At 31.4% G+C, this 14,130-nt stretch overlaps 1 protein-coding gene across 1 annotated transcript in view; it reads right to left on the reverse strand.

Annotated features, from left to right (window-relative positions):
• Positions 1–4,747, reverse strand: part of LOC135132182 (neuropeptide CCHamide-2 receptor-like) — a 225,983-nt gene extending 221,236 nt beyond the window's left edge. Inside the window, exon 1 of the mRNA XM_064060171.1 lies at positions 4,510–4,747. The gene's annotated coding sequence lies outside the window, so the exon portion shown is untranslated. The remainder of the gene's footprint in view (positions 1–4,509) is intronic.
• Between the last annotated feature and the right edge of the window lie 9,383 nt (positions 4,748–14,130).

Here is a 14,130-nt window from a genome sequence, read left to right on the forward strand (position 1 = left end):
ATTTTTATTAGACAGATAATTTCAGAAAGTACTAGGTCGATTGTTGCCAAATTTTGTATTTATATTATATATTAGGAATATGATGTAGATGGCAAAACGCTCTTCAAAATTTGTCTAATCATCCCCACCAATAATGTGATGACGTCACTCAAAATAGTACATAGTAAATGGGTTTTAAATTGTATAAAATAACATAGTCCTACACCGGTAGTTTATGACTCCGTCTTGAATTTTTACCCGAAACGTCCAGATTTTTGGAAAATAAGTCAAAAATATAAAATAACATTTACTTATCACTCCAAAAAATTTATGACGTCAACTCAAAATTTTGCCGAATAAATCCTATCTAAAATGTGCAAAATATGATCGTAATTTATCAATGCATTCATATATTTTAAATTTGGTTATACAGGGTGACTCAAAAAAAATTAATGACTCAATCAATTTATTTTATTGAAGAAATCAAATTAATTGCAAAAATGAATACTTTGAAATCTTGCAGATGTTTTAAGTTCATTGTAAGCATGTAACCAAAATATATCTGTTTATTCCCCCCAAGAAATTGATGACCTCATCTCAAAATTTTGCCGAATAAATTCTACCAAAATGTGCAAAATATGATGAGTTTTTACTTGTGATTTAGCAATGCTTTCATATTTTTTAGATTTGGGCCCTATTTTTTCAGTTGGTATGTTATTTGCCAAAATTAGTCTTATCTTAGCAAGAACTAGTCCCGCCCACCCGCCCTTTATTTTCTCAGAGGACTCTCATTTGCCAAAATCAGTTTTATTTTAGCGGAAACTACGCCCCGCCCACCCACCCTTGAATTTCTAGAGAGTAGGTGATTTGCCAAAATCTATCCTCTGAGAAAATGGGGGGGAGATGGGCGGGGCTAGTACTTGCTAAGATAAAACTGATTTTGCCTCTATTAATCTCGTAAAAACTTGTAAAATTTAAAAGGTATTAAACTGCAAATTTCCATAGTAACGTGTTAAATTAAAGTCTGATATTTTTTGTTTCATTCTACTTAAGGAGTGGGGGAAGTTCTGTTGAAACAACTTTCGACCAATTTTTTGATGTCTGAATTTCTCCGTTTTTCCATTCTACGTTATTTTAGTTTTTGAATGATTTTAGATTTTTTGATTTTTCGATTTTTTGATTTTTTAAGTTTGCGATTTTTCGACTTTGCTTTTTTGACTTTTCGATTTCTCAATTTTTCAATTTTTTTAATTACCCAATTTTTGGATATTTCGTTCGGTTTTGTGATTTTTCAGTTGTTCGATTCTTAACTTTTTCTTCAATTCAACGTTTTACTTTGTGGATTTTCAATTTTTTGTTTTTAAAACTATATATTTTTCAATTTTTCGACTGTTTTATACTTCGATTTGTCAATTTTTCAACTTTTCGATGTTTTAACTTTTCAATTTTGAAAATTTTAGGTTTTTCGATTTGTTGAGTTTTCAGTTCTTCTATATTTCAATTTTTCAATTTGCGGAATTTTTTAATTTTCGGTTTTCCAATTTATTTTTTAATTGTTCGATGTTTCGAAACATAAATAGGTCAAAATCGAAAAATCGAAAAGTTAGAAATGGAAAAATTGATAAATCGAGAGATTGAACAATCAAAACATAGACCCAATGAAAAATTTAAAAATCGAAAATTTAAAAGTTTGGAAAATTAAAAAATTAAAATATAGAAGAATGGAAAATTCGAGAAATTGAAAGTCTAGAATTTTACAAATTGAAAATTTAATCGAAATATTGAAAAATTCCAAAACTGAAAGAAATATCCAAAAATTGAAAAATTAATAAATTGGAAAATTGAGAAATCGAAAAGCCAAAAAAGCAAAGTCGAAAAATTGAAGAATTGAAGAACCGAAAAATCGAAATTTTGAGAAGTCGAGAAGTGGGAAAACAGAAATAGATTAATTGAGAAATCGGAAAATTGAAAATTCAGCAACGTTAAAATTTTAAAATTTGAAAAAGAGAAATACTGAAGAACTGCGTTATCAAAAAATCGAGAAACCGGAAAATCTCAAGTTTAAAACATTGAACAATTAAAATATCGTAAAATTGAAAATTGGAGAAATCCCAACATCAATAAATCAAACAAAAAATTTCGAAAATCTAAAACTGAAAAATCGAAAAACCGAAAAATCGACAAAACGAGAAATCAGAGGATCGAGAAATTGAGGAACTGAAAGCCGAGAAGAAAAGTTAAAAGTTAAAAATTGAAATAAAAAAGAACTGAAAATTCTAGAAATTGAAAAACTTAGAATTTTAAAAATTGAATCGAAAAATCTCAAGTTTAAAACATTGAACAATTAAGATATCGCAAAATTGAAAAGTCGAGAAATCTCAACATGAAAAATAAAATAAACAAAAAATTGAAAATCTAAAATTTAAAAATCAAATCCAGAAATCAGAGGATCGAGAAATTGAGGAGTTGAAAGCCGAGAAGAAAAGTTAAAAATTGAAAAATTTATGAATCGAGAAATTGAACAATCAAAAGATCGAATCATCTGAATTAGATAAATCGAGAACTTAAACAATTGAAATATCGACAAATTTTAAAGACGAAAAATTGGAAAATCGAAAATATATATAAAAATTCGGAAAATGGAAAAATTGATATAAAGAAGAACTGAAAACTCGAGAAATCGAAAAACTTAGAATTTTAAAAATTGAAAAATCTAAAGTGTAACGAAAAATTGAAAATCCAAAAAACTAGAAATCAAAAAATCCAGGAGTCCAAAAATCGAAAAGTCAAAAAATCGAAATATTGAAAAATCCTAAAACTGAAAGAAATATCCAAAAAATTGGAAAATTGAGACATCGAAAATCTAAAACACCAAAGTCGAAAAATCGTAAACTTAAAATAACAGAAAAATTGAAAAGTCAAAAACCTGAAAAATCGAAAAATTGAGGAATTAAATTACCCCCATTATTTTAAAATTTGGAGATTACGTGAGGATTCTTCGTAGTGGATGTGTATCAGATTAGCTCTAACGAAAGTCGGCTTACAGATAAATCGCTTATAGACCATATTGGCCTGAGTGTGCTCTGGTCTGTAGGCGACGGTGATGATTAAATAAATGAAATAAATTAATACATGTTTAATAAAAAATAATACACACAGTTAACAATGAAAAGCATCGTTATTTTATGATTATTACTGTTATGCTTACACAGAGAGTGACACGGCTGAAGTGCCAAGTTTATTCTTAAGTCACACTTACACAGGTCTAGATTTGTTCAGCTGAACCTCGCTAATAAAAGATCAAATAGATCGCTCTCAGGACATTTTAGATTTCATTAACCACCACCATTATAAAAGTTATCACGGAAATCGTGTTTATTTCACAACGTGGTATTGGCTTGACACACACACAGTTGTATAAGCGGCACTTTAGCGTTGATTCGGTTGCCATTAGCTTGTTTATGGGGGTTATAAAAGCAAGAATGATGATATAAAAATTCCTCAGCAATAAATAATACATTACATTCATAGCCTTGTTGTTCCTAACATAAAGAAATCGGACTAAATTGATTAATGTTGCATTCGCTACGATTTATTATTCAAAATAGAGAAAAATATGTAAATGTTGGAACGTCAGTTGCACGAAGTCAGATTTTATTTAAATTTGGAAATGCAGTGCACATCAATTTCGCAAATGTATCTACTCCAGTATGAATTTATTGTCTTTTTGCATGTCGTACAGAAAAATCCAATCCAATGTTACGATTTCGTTCCGAGTGTAACATTCAATTCCACTAGTAATATTTATTATTATTATGGTGTCAAAAAAAAGAAAACTTTTGAATTAAACGTAGCTTAAATCACTTAGTTTTTGTATTTAATGAAAAATTTTAAAGTTGCAGCAATTTCTCCCCGTTTAAATCACCTCGTCTGAAAAAACTTCTTTAACGAGAATATTAAAAGCAGGCTCTTGAACAATTTTATAAAATTAATAAACGTAAGCTGCATATGAATTACTGAGGTAGTGTTTTGCAACAATGTGGAAAATTTCGTACTTTCGCAATATTTACACAGATCGTTACAGCCACAATAAATAATCGCGACAGTGACAAAAACCTGGTACTATTTTGATTTCAGGTAGTTATGTTTTGTCTGCAGTTCAAAATAGACAGAACCACTGTTTCGTGTATAAAATAAATACCAGATCTAAATGTACACGGACACGAGAATTGCATTCTCAAAAAACCTATTCAGTTTCAGAATTCAGTGTATTCAAATCGTGTTAAAACTTTTTCCAACTTATCGCAAGCCTTGAAACTAGAAAAATCGCCGCTCCACCGAAACGCGTTCCTCATTCAAATTAGCCCTGACATTCTATTACACAACTCAATCGCGAATTTTAATCGAATTATCCGCCACCATACGTCGCATTTATGCTTCCATTAACCAATTACGACCAATAAAACACGTCTTTCTCAAAGTTAAGAAGTTTGGAAACGACACAAACTCTCTTAATTACGACAAACTTACCGAAAATCAGTGACGCGAGAGCAGTTTTTCTGAAAGCCGCTGTCAGTTGTTGTAAACACGTCCGTGCCACATTATTTTTAACAAAGTTATTTTTTCTTCGACAAGTCTATATTTACTTTATCAAATTCACCTATTGCCTTTTACTTACGAACGTACTGTAAACATAGTAAAACCTAAAAATATTCGTGCATAATTCGGGAGTTGTGGGAGTTATGGGCTACTTCTTCCCGACTTGTTGGTTCAGAAGACGCGCGTTAACTGGCGCGCTTGTTGCAGGATCTGCAGGATTCAACAGCAGGAATATGCGCTCCAACAACGCACAAGACATATGCGTGTTGGGCTCTTGGACGATGATTTGTGCGGTGGCTTGTTGTGCAGGAGTTGGAGTACATGATTACTGCTGGATTAGGAGCTACTAGTGTTATTGTTGGCAGATGTTCCTGGCACGTGTCAAGAAGTTGATACTGAAAAGTGGGCCAGTGATGAATGGTATTTTTAATTAAAGTTTGTGGGCTTGTTTGACGTGTAACTGGTAATCAATATAAAAAAAAAATTAAAGAAAAATTGATTAAAAAAATTATTACTGCAGTATGTGGAAATTTTGAGCTTTCGAATGGTTGTCCAAGGTTACAGACGTAATTTTTTATTGATGCCTTTACAATCGTTTTTAATTAACGTTGAACACAATAAATACATTTAATTACCCAATATTGTATTTATATTAAAATTTATCGAATTTTTTCGTGTGGCTTCGCTGTTCATATATCGTGTATAACCCAGTTAGAAACCCATTTTTCTAATCTTATCTAAATAATCCGCGGTATAAATCAATTTAACGTAAACAAATATTTACTATTTTGTCAGATTTTAGATCACCAGATATATCTCTGTCCAATATTTGTTCTCTTTATTCCTTCGATCGGTTGCTTCCGCTTTGCTTTCCTTGGACTGCCGATGCGATGTCAAAGCTCCGTCAGATCTCTGTTTCTCTAAATCCAGTTCGAAGTTTTTAGTTTCTCATTTTTTACACATTTAAGGTCGATTTATAAACTTTTCGCTGACGTTGCTGTTCGCCGTTGACGTAAGATAAATACGCAGCGAAGGTATGCGTTTTATCATCCGTTGACGTTACCGTTGACTTGGGATGGATATGGGTGGACTTTCACTTTTGGCTTGTTTTTTTCTTCGTATATATAGTATTCTTTGAGCAAACACGATACTCAAAAACATGTTTTTTATTTCTTGTAGAGAAATAAGAAATTTGCAATTCAGCTCCGCCCCTCGGCTTACGACGAATAAAAAAAAGCATCCGAATTGAGTTAGGGTGGGTGGGCGGAGCTTATATTTAGTCTTTTTTTTTTAATATACATAGCCATCTTTTCACAACAAGAAATTTAAAAATGGTTAAAATGGTACATTTTTGCAAGGAACTATGCCCGCCCTGTCTCAATTGTGATGATTTTTTTTATTCGCTGTGGACAAATGGGGGCGGAGCTTAACTGCAAAATACTTCTTTAAAAGAAATTAAAAACATGTTTTTGCGTATCGTGTTGTTCAAAGAAAACTATATATATATTAAGAAAAAAAAAGCAAAATATAAAACCCTGCCCACCCACCCCATCTCCATTGTTTGATATTTTTATCCTTAGAAACTTAAAATACGTTTGAAATGGTAAATTTTTGTAAGGAAATACGGATTTTGCAATTAGGCTCGTCCCCTCGGTCTGCCAACGAATGAAAACTTGATTACTATTTAGATCAGGACAGGTATGGGTGGGGCTTAATCTTTGGATTTATTTTTTTCTTAATATACATAGTATTCTTTGAACAAAACGATACTAAAAACATGTTTTTAATTTTTCCTAGAGAACTAAGGAGTTTGCAGTTAAGCTCCGCTCCCCTGGCTAATGACGAATAAAAAAATGTCATCACAATTGAGACGGGGTGGGTGGGCGGGGTTTATATTTTGCCTTTTTTTCTTAATGTACATAGTATTCTTTGAACAATACGATACTCACGTTTTGGTTTTCATTTAAAATCTGCTGGTGTTTTATTTCCGGATAAATTTAAGGAATCTGGTGTTTTGTTGCTGGATGAAGTTGAAAAAAAACTTTTGAACGTTTAGTGTTTTATTTTTTATGAATTTGAAAGAGATTTGAGCTAGTACTTGCTAACATAAGACTAATGTTGGTAAGTGAGATTTCTCCAAGAAAATAGGGGGCGAGTGGGTGGGGCTAGTACCTGCTAAAATAAGATTGATTTTCGCAAATCACATACTCTCTAAGAAAAGTGAGGGCGGGAGGGCGGGGCTAGTGCCTGCTATGATAAGAGTGATTTTGGCAAATGAGATACCCTCTAAGAAAAGAGAGGGTGGGTGGGCGGGGCTAGTGTCTTGCAAGATAAGAGTGATTTTAGCAACTGATATACCTTCTAAAAAAAGAAAGGGTGGGTGGGGCTAGTAGCTGCTATGATAAGACTGATTTTGTCTAATGAGGTACGTTCAAAGAAAAGAGTGTGGGCGGGGTTAGTACCTGCTAAGATAAGCCTGATTTTGGTAAATGAACGTATCTTATCAGACAAAATCAGTCTTATCAGGTACTAGCCCCGCCCACCCACCCACCCTTTTCTTAGAGGGTATGTCATTTGCCACAACCAGTCTTACTTACAAGTACTAGCCCCGCCCACCCACCCTCTCTTTTCTTAGAAGATACATCATTTGCCAAAATCAGTTTCACCTTAGAAAGAACTAGGCCCGCCCACCCACCCTCTCTTTTCATAGATGATACATCACTTGCCAAAATCAGTTTTTTCTTAGAAAGAACTAGGCCCGCCCACCCACCCTCTCTTTTCTTAGAAGGTATATCATTTGCCAAAATCAGTTTTATCTTAGCAACAACAAGAAATAAAAACATGTTTTTGCGTCTCGTCTTGGGAAATTCAAATATTGAAAAACTGTAAAATAGAGAAAACCAAACATGAAAAAATAAAAAAAAATAGAACATCGAAAAATTGGAAAATCGAAAAATAAAACAAAAAATTGGAAAATTGAGAATTTAAAAAATCCGAAAATTGAAAAATTGAAATATAGAAGACCTGAAAACTCGAGAAATCGAAAAAAATAAAATTTTAAAAATTGAAAGGTTAAAATATCGAAAGCTGAAAATTTGAAAATCGAAGTATAAAACAGTCGAAAAATTGAAAAATCTGAAGTTTAAAAAACGAAAAATTGAAAACTCAAAATGTAAAAAATCGAAAAATCAAAAAATATAAGAGTCCAAAAATCGACATATTAAAAAATCCCAAAACTGAAAGCGATATCCAAAAGCTTGAGAAATTAAAAAGTTGGAAAACTGAGAAATCGAAAAACTAAAAAAGCAAAGTCGAAAAATCGTAAGCTTAAAAAAACGAAAATTTGAAGAAGTGAAAAATCGAAGCTTTGGGATGTCGAGAAATGGAAAAATAAAAAAAAAGATTACTTCAAAAATCAGAGTTTAGAAATTTCAAAATTTGAAAAATTGAAAAATCAAAATATGTATTGGGAAATCATAAAATTGAAGAAGATAAAGATTGAAGAATCATATTATTGAAACATCGGAAAATTGAGAAATAGAAAATTAAAAAAAGTAGTCGAAGGTTATTTAACGGAACTTCCCTCGCCCCTGAAGTGCAGCCAAATAAATCCCACTTCTCTGAAAAAATTATCATTTTTTTGCGATTTTTGTTTTCTGATATCCTCTATAAAGTAAAAACCAGTGGCACCTTATGTGCCTTGAATTTTTTTTCAATATTTCATTTTTCGTTCCTTCATTTTTTCTAATCTTCATGTTTAAATTTTTCAAATTTTCAACTTTTCCATTCAATTTCTAGATTTTGTAGTTTTCGGTTTCAGTTTCTCGAGTTTTCAAGTTTGAATTTTTCTATTTGCAACTTTTTCTTTCGATTTTTACTTTCTTGATTTTTATAATTTTTCAATGTTCCAATTTTATAATTGCTTGTTTTTTCAATTTCACTTTTTTTCAATTTTTCATTTCATCAGTTCTTCAATTTGCAATATTTCAATTTTTCGTTTTTTTTTTCTTTAAAGTTACGATAAAGTTTTCATTTTTAGGTGTTCCAGTTTTTGGATTTTCCACTTTTTGGACGGTTAAATCTAAAACTGAAAAGTCGAAAAATTGTAAAAAACGTAAAACCGAGATGTCAAAATTAAAAAATTGAAAAATAGAAATATTGAACTGAAAAATCAAGAAATCGAAAAATCTAAGACAACAAAACAGTGGAAAATTGAGAATTTAAAAATTCCGAAAATTGAAAAATTGAAGTATAGAAGACCTGAAAACTCGAGAAATCGAAAAACCTAAAATTTAAAAAATTGAAAAGTTAAAATATCGAAAATTGAGAAATCGAAGTGTAAAACAGTCGAAAAACTGAAAAATCTCAGTTTAAAACACGAAAAATTGAAAATCCAATAAGTAAAAAAACGAGAATTCAAAAAATCCATGAGTCCAGAAATCGAAAAGTGGAAAAGTCGAAATACTGAAAAATCCCAAAACTGAAAGAAATATCCAAAACCTTGAGAAATTAAAAAATTGGAAAATTGAGAAATCGAAAAACTAAAAAAGCAACGTCGAAAAATCGTAAGCTTGAAAAATAGAAAAATTGAAAAATCAAAAACCTGAAAAATCGAGAAACTGAAGAAGTGAAAAATCGAAACTTTGGGATGTCGAGAAATGGGAAAATAAGAAAAAGTTACTTAAAAAATCGGAAAACTGAAAATTTAGGTTCAACTTCAAATTTTGAAAAATTGAAATATTTGGAAATCGTAAAATTGAAGAAGACGAAAATTGAGAAATAGTATCATTGAAATATCAGAAAATTGAGAAATGAAAAATTAAAAAAATTAGTCGAAGATTATTTCAACGGAACTTCCCTCGCCCCTGAAATGCAGCCAAACAAATCCCACTTCTCTAAAAATTATCATTTTTTTGCGATTTTTGTTTTCTGATAACCTCTATAAAGTAAAAACCAATAGCGTAAATAACGCTCCCGCACCTTATTTTCCTTGAATTTTGTCTTCAATTTTTCATTTTTCGTTCCTTCATTTTTTCTAGTTTTCAAATTTAAATTATTCAATTTTGCAACGTTTCCATTCAATTTCTGGATTTTGTAATTTTTCGATTTGAGTTATTCGAGTTTTCAATTTTTAATTTTTCTATTTGCAATTTTTCGTTCCAATTTTGTATTTTCTTTATTTTTACAATTTTTCAATGTTCCGATTTAAAATTGTTTGTTTTTTCAAATTCACTTTTTTTCAATTTTTTATTTCATCAGCTTTGCAGTTTGGCAATATTTCAATTTTTCGTTTTTTTTCTTTACTTTTACGATAAAGTTTTCATTTTTAAATTCTCCAGTTTTTCGATTTTCCACATTTTGGATGTTCAAATTTTTAGATTTTGCAGTTTTCTGATTTGAAATTTCACGAGTTTTCAGTTTTTAGATTTATTATTCTGGGGGACTTACATTAGGAGTACAGTCCAAAATTATTCACTTTATGTTTTTTATTACAAATATCTCTTGCAGTTTTTCATGAAATGAGGATTTTGCAATAAAATATTCATCACAATTAAGAAGGGGTGGGCGGGCGGGGCTTATATTTTGTCCAGTTTTTCTTAATATACGAAGTCGTCTTTTCCCAGCAAGAAACTGAAAACATGTACAACTATCCTGTTGTTGAAAGGAAACTATATATTAAAAAAAAATCAATAATCCCTGAAGTATTCATAAAACAAATTTCACAAAATAATTTACTCCTGTACGTTTTGTTTATGAATCCGTCTCGAGTTTTTAGCCTAGGAATCCAGATTTTTGGAAAAAAAATCAAAAATGTATAACCACTCTGAAATCCTGCAAACGATTTAACGTTGCCCCCAAAAAGTGACGTCAGTTTACAATTTTGTCGAGTAAATGTTCTTTAAATTTTATAGAACTCCATACTTCTGCATGTGTGATTTTATGAATCCGTGTTGAGTTTTTATCCCAGACATCTACATTTTTGAGAAAGAAAACAAATTATATAACTACGTTTTACAGTTTAATTTTGTTAAAATTAATGTGTCATCTTACAATTTTTTCTTCAAATTTACGAGTGTTTTTAGGAAGGAAACTGAGTGTGGTTGATTAATTAATTATTCCTCTTCTCTACGTTGAAGAGACAGAATCAGTCAAATTTCATTTTCTTTTAACTGCCGATGCTTGTAATCTAAACGTACCAACATTCGAATTTTTTCGAAGTATAAATATAAACAGTTGAGTTAAGCATAAAAAAAGGAAATTTGTTGGACTGTCTATCTAAATAAACTTAGACCAGTTTTTTTTTTTTTGTTTCAGTTTATATTGAAAAGTTTGTTTTTTTACGCTTATCTATACATATGTACACATTTTATTAATATGTTCTTTCTTTTTACTATATTTTCTGCGAAACTGTGTGTTTTAGTTTTTTGTATTTAAAAACGATTTATTATTAGAATTTGGATTTTGAACTAAATTTTCGCCTTCACCGCTCGACGCAAAGCTATTCACTTGCTACTGCGCTTCAGAGGCGAAGAAAGTTCGATGTAAATACATTATTTTATAGAAATTTCTAGGTTTAAAAAACACCTATTATTTTTCCTTCTTTTTTGTTAATTTTGGAATGTGTATCCAATTCACCACTCATGACCCCTATTGTAACCTGACCTGACCTGACTCGACCCTAAAATAAAAAGGTCAAGACGAATCCTTCATTCAATGTTTTTTGACTTTTCAACATTTAGTAAGTATATGATAATATCGATGTCTATCTAAGTCTTTTACAGTCTATCTAAGAAGTTACATAAAAAGTGTCTTAGAAATCTCAATTCCTTAGACGAAGAGCGAATTGCGCAGAGAGTCGCATTTCGACTGAACCCGTAACGAGAAGATTGCACCGAGAGACCTAATTCCACCCCTGACGTTCACAAGAGGATCAATCCCTATCTTTGACTTGGATTTATATATAAAAGTAAATAAATTCGCCATCTTATCATGCCATGTAGTTAAGCTTCAAAAAATGCAACTCAAAAAATAAATAGAATATGAACTTAACATGTGCGCACTAATTTCGCGAAATAACGTCATCAACTTCCTACAGGTGATGAACAAATAAATTTTCGATAATGTTTGTAATATCTTCATTGAAGTTGACTGCAGCTTTGGCGTTGGCTGCAGGTTATGCAGTCTTTTAATAAATTTTGAGTTCGATAGCCCACCTTGTTTTTATTGCTACAGCTTGTATACACAAAGTTAAAAATAGAAGCAGATTAATGAACCACAAGCAAAAACGCATATTGTAGTGCAGTGCACATTTAGAATGAAATTTATCCAGATAAACAAACACTGACTAGCATTTTATCACCGTCACGATAATTCTAAAACACGTGCAAAATTTCAAAGCAATCGATTCGGTAGTTTTTGGCTTTATCTATCTAAAAATCGTCCGTATACAGACCGAAGCGGAAAAACAAGAAAACATCAAATGAGATATTCGCAAAATGGCCCCATTACAACTCACTTCTCTTACCTAACACTTGGGAAATAAAGAAACAAAGTCATTACCGGTTCAGCTTTAAGTTTATTTTTAACAACTTTGTCTCTCGCGTAACTGTACATTTACTGGCATTTCTTTTTTTTTTTTTAGCTCTATAATAATACGACGTTGTTTCCTACTCCGACACTTTTTTGTTTCTACTGTTTCCACGTTGTTCTACCTTATTCGAAACGGCGAAAGGCGGTCAAAATACAATTTTTTTGCGTTTATAAAGAAGTAATTGAATTAAAAATTTAATTACCTGTAAAATTGTTCTTTGCTGTCGTTTAGCTACTTTTTTATTCCGATAATTAATGTCCTGGACGTTGCCTGATTTCAAAGTATTATGACATAATTTAGTTCCTTTGCGTTAAAAAAGCCTGAAATTTCGCTTCTGCTTGAACAAATTTTTTACTTGAACCGCAACTTCGAAACAAAGAAATGTCCTTAAAGATCCTGAAGTTATCAAGTTTAATTCGTGATATTGGAAAAATTCGGTAACTAAGTACATGCCGGCGTTTTCACCAAAAATAGAAACTTATTTATAGATGAAACTCTCTCTACCTATATAATTTAGTATCCTGAAGTTTCAACCCTCATGACATTTATGCCAGTTCTGTATTTATACTATACAAAAACTTCAGCATTCTTCTTAACATTGACTCCATAAATATATTTTTGAGAAAACTCTAATTTTAAAACATTTATAGGATGATTAATAATTGCCTGGGCAATCTTTCTTTGCTGTATTATTCAAAAAGTTCCATGAATGCGAACAAAGCTCCCGCCCCCAGCCAGTAATGAACCAATCCTGCTTCCTGGTCTTCTATTTCTCATAACTGAACGCCGAGTTTCAATCAACAGGTAAAATCATTAGGGAACAGAAGCACCTAATTGATGCAACATGTGCCCGAACACACGGAACAAAAGTGACTTAATTATAGCCCAGCACGTGACCAGATCTCGCTGAAACTCCATCCAGACTTATTCTTACATGGGCTTCATTATTAGTTTTAACGAAGACGAAACTCGAAACTCTGCGGCAAACCTATTTGATCACGTGTAAAAGCACGAAGAATACTAGATAACGTCGTTTCATGATGTTACATGGCTTAGTTCGCCTATTTTACAAGTATTTGAATTTCCGATCACATCTGCATCGATGTCATAAAGTAGTTGTGGACGGGAAACGGGGATGATTTATCTTTGATGATAGTTTCGGGAATTTCGGCGGAAAATTACCGAGGGTTTATGTCTTACGAGGTTTAGTTTTTGTGTTTGGAATAATTATTGAATCTACGGAGCGTGCTATTTATTCAAGGGGTTAAGCGCTGCGGAAACATTATTTTCCGGGTAAAATACTCACGGTGGATAAAATTGCCGGGGTTTTTACTGTAGCAGTTTAATAATCCGGCGATGCATACGAATAATTTTTTGTTTAAGTATTTTTAGGTCTACTTTACTGGAAAAACGTATTGTTTCCGTATTCCACGTTCCAACCTGAGTAGTTATTAAACTAGAAACAACCTGTTGGAAAAGCTAGTCAGATTTACCATTTATGTGTTCAATATTATATAGAAACATAAGCAAGTAGAGTAGCTGATGTCCTTCTAAAAAATGATCGGTGTAAACTTCAGTATCTAAACTTCAGATTTTTCGCTATTCTTTTTCCGGGATTTTTTTTTTGTTCCGTATTCATTGTGGGTTTCTCTGCCAGCAAACTTTAGACAGCTAACATTATAAAATAATGAGTAAATACGCCTTCTACTGGTTTTGTGTAAATAATAGAGTTTTTGATCTATCCCGAGGAGATTGAAAAAATAATATACACACTGCGTTTCATAACATATTTACTTTTCAAAATCAGTAAAAAAAATTAACAAGCTTAGTAAGTGAGGACTAAATAAATTACGAAGTAAAAAGCGATTTCTTTGATCTAATTCCCATCGGATAAATGGTTATTCTTTATTTATCCGTGAAATACTTATATGGGTTTAAGAAAGCAAAATTTTCTTGAAGAT

This window comes from Zophobas morio, unplaced genomic scaffold (genome assembly GCF_036711695.1).
Source record: "Zophobas morio isolate AGI-343-1 ecotype UQ-CSIRO unplaced genomic scaffold, CSIRO_AGI_Zmor_V1 ptg000021l, whole genome shotgun sequence".
Classification (NCBI taxonomy): Eukaryota; Metazoa; Arthropoda; class Insecta; order Coleoptera; family Tenebrionidae; genus Zophobas; species Zophobas morio.